Source organism: Elephantulus edwardii, unplaced genomic scaffold (genome assembly GCF_000299155.1).
Source record: "Elephantulus edwardii isolate Elephantulus edwardi_28Jun2011 unplaced genomic scaffold, EleEdw1.0 scaffold00110, whole genome shotgun sequence".
In the NCBI taxonomy this organism is placed as follows: Eukaryota; Metazoa; Chordata; class Mammalia; order Macroscelidea; family Macroscelididae; genus Elephantulus; species Elephantulus edwardii.
In genome coordinates this window covers 3,595,215-3,598,818 of record NW_006399860.1, presented here as the reverse complement: position 1 = coordinate 3,598,818, position 3,604 = coordinate 3,595,215, and positions in this window count along the sequence as shown.

Sequence of the window (3,604 nt, the reverse complement as noted above, 5' to 3'; positions counted from 1 at the left end):
TTTTAATGAACATTTACAGAGATTTTGGGTTTTCATTCATTCATTGTTGCACTATTTTCTCTACCCTCCTCCCCAGTTCGTTCTTTTTTTCCCCCCTTGTAAGTATGTTTTAATGAAAAAAAAAAAATTAAGTGTCCTAATATAAGTTAGTAGTTTGAGCCTACTAGCCATGCTCTGTGGGAGAAAGATGTACAATCTCCTCATAAATATTTACAATTTTGGAAACTCAATGGAGTTTCTGAGTGGGAACTTACTTGACAGTAGAGAGTTCGCAATACAATGAAAATGTTCCTTTAACCAATGTCATGAAGAAATTTTTGCAAAGAAAATAGCACCTTGAAATAATTAGGTTCACTTTAACACATGGGTTTTCTAAATCATTGCAAAATGTAAAGTCACCAGCTCTATTTTAAGATAGCAGCAGATTAAGACTACTGTTACTCTATTATTTCGCTACTCCAGGATTTTAAAAGAGTAGATCAATGCAAGGGACCACATGTGATATTTTTAGGCCCTGAAAATCTTTTGCCACTCTAAACTCTTTCTTCAGTTCTTAAAAATATTTCCCATTAGAGATCCTCACTCTATCTAAAATTTAATCATTAGTCTATATTTAATCTATATTTAGTTCCAATTTAGAAGATTTTAAGAGATATTTAAATGACTCTGGAGAATCAGAAATGGATTAAAACATCAATAAACATTAAGTCTTCAGGGAAAATTAGTTTAATAGCTAGCCAATCATCTTGCAAGCCTCAGTGGAATAAATCCATTTTAGTGCATGTAAGGCAGTCTAGGCATAGTCTACTATGCTCAGGGGAATTTTGAGAGGTCAGGATCAACAGAGAGTCAAGTACTATCTCTTTACTTGGAAGAAAAAACTATTTCAAAAAAGAGAATGAAAGTTTTATAGGAAAAGGGAAGAATAAATAATTTACTTTTAGTATTTTTTAAATTTTTTATTATTATGGATTTCCATTCATTTATTGTTGCACCTTTTCCTTCCTACAAACCCCTTCCCAGCTCACTTTTCTCTTTAAAAAGATTCTTTCATTGTTGCACAATTTCTTCCTCCTCTCCACCCCCAGTCCAATTTACTGTGCATTTCTTTTTCTGAACTGTTGTCATGCAAATAATACCTAATCATATATTCCTTTTAAACAGTTCTTTCCCTCATCTGTTTCAATGCAGTATTCATCATTTATCCCCTCTTTTCTTAGTCTTGCCCCAACTGCTAGTTCATATGCACATCTTTGTTTATTGTTGCTTTGTTTACAATAGCAAAGCTATGGAAGCAACCCAATTGCCCAACAACAAATGAATGGATAGAGAAGCTATAGTATATTCACACTATGGAATACTACACAGCACTGAAAAACAAGACACTCACAAAATATTATACAAAATGGGTGAACCAGCAGGACATTACACTGAGTGAAATATCTCAGTCACAAAAGGACAAATACTACATAATGCCACTGTTATAAAACAGAAAGAGGAATTTTAGATAAATTTATTCTGTTTACCTATTACTGTGAAACAAATAATTTTAAAACATAGCATCTTAAAACAGCTATTCTGTGGTGGTTCAGTGACATTAAATCCACCATGACTCATGTGACCATGTTGTTGTTAAGTGCCATAGAGTTACAGGCGACTCATAGCGACCCTATGAAGGAGAGTCCTCAATACTTGAGTGCCTTTCATCCTCTCTCCAGGTTCATAGGGTTTCCGGAGGCAAGCTATTACGGAAGTGGATGCCACTCCTCCTTCCAAGCTTGTTTTAATCAGGGAGCTCCACCCCACTCTCTGTCAGCATTGGGTAGCCAGCCATTAATGCATTTGAAAAATCAGTGTCACAGTGTTCAGTCTCACAGCAACCACAAGTGACTGCAGTACGGCATATGTGACCATATGAACAATATATCTGAACTTTGTTTTATGCTGCACCATACTCCTAATCTCCCTTATGGTTAAGCCCAGTAATATAGTAATCATTCTATTGAACCTGGAATCCAGTGTTGTGATAATAGGATATTATTCACACACGTACAAGGAAGACCACCCATTAACACGACTGTTATTCAAATATATGTTCCTTCATCTAGAAATAAAGAGGAAGAAATGAGAAATGTACCAAATCTTGCAGTCCAAAATTGACCAAACATGCAATCAAGATGCATTAATAACAACTGTGACTGAAATGTTGGAAACTGTGAAGAAGGAATAGTTGGAAAACATGGGCTTGGTGAGAGAAATTAGGTTGGAAATAGAATGGTTGAATTTTGTATTGTCAATGATATATTCATTGCAAATACCTTTTTAAAAAGACAAATGACAACTTTACACATGGATCTCAACTGATGGGCTGCATAGGAATCAGCTTGATTATATCTGTAGAAGAAATCATTGGAGAGGCTCAATATCAGCAATCAAAACTACACAAGAGGAAGACTATGAATCAGACCATCAATTACTCATATGCAAGTTCAAACTGAGGCAGAAGAAAATGAAAATAAGTTCAGAAGAACAAAGATATGATATTGAATCTATTTCATCTGAATTTCAAGATCATCTTAGGAATAGGTTTGAGGTATCAAAGACCAATTGAACAAAAATGAGTTGTAGGATGATATCAGGGCTATCATCCATGAAAAGAGCAATAGATCATTGCAAAGACAGAGGAGAAAGAAAACAAAAACCAAAATAAATGTCACAAGAGACTGAAAATTACACCAGAGTGTCAAGAAGACAAACCAAAGTGAAAACATACCGTAGTAAAAGAACTGAAGAGATGATTTTAAAGGGCAGCTCAAGAGGACAAAGAAAATTATTATTATGGAATGGGCAAAGATCTGGAGTTGGAGAATAAAAAGGGAAGAACTTGCTCTACATTTCTCAAGCTGAGAGAACTGAAAAATCTAAACTGTGAGTCACAATTTTGAAATATTCCATGGGCAATACATTGAATGACCCAGAAAATGTCAAAACAAGATGGAAGGAGTACACAGAACCATTGTAGTAAAAAGAACTTCATTAACACTGAAAAATTTCAAGAAGTACCATGTGAGAAGAAACAAATGGTAATGAAGGAGGAAGTGAAAGCTGTTTGGAGGGCATTGCCAAAAAATAAGGCCCCAGGAGTCAATGGGATACCAATGGACTTGTTTTAATCAACAGATTCATTCTTGGATATGCCCACCAATCCATGACAAGAAATTCTGAGGACAGCTGTCTGGGCAGTGGTTTGGAAGAGGTTCATATTTGTTCCCATCCTCAAGAAAGAGGATCCAACTGAATATAGAAACTATCAAACAGTATCAATATTATCACATTCAAACAAAATGGTGTTGAAGGTCATTAAAAAATGGTTAGAACATAAAAAACATTGAAAGACTTTTCACATATTCACATGACAAACAGACACATGAAAAAATGCTGAAAATCACTGTTAATAAGAGAGATGCAAATCAAAACCACCATGAGATACCATCTCACCCTAGTAGCAGTGGCAAAGTTTAACAGGACAGCAATTAATAAATGTTGGAGTGGAGGTGGAGAGATAGGAACTCTTATACACTGTTAGTAGGACTGCAAAATGGTA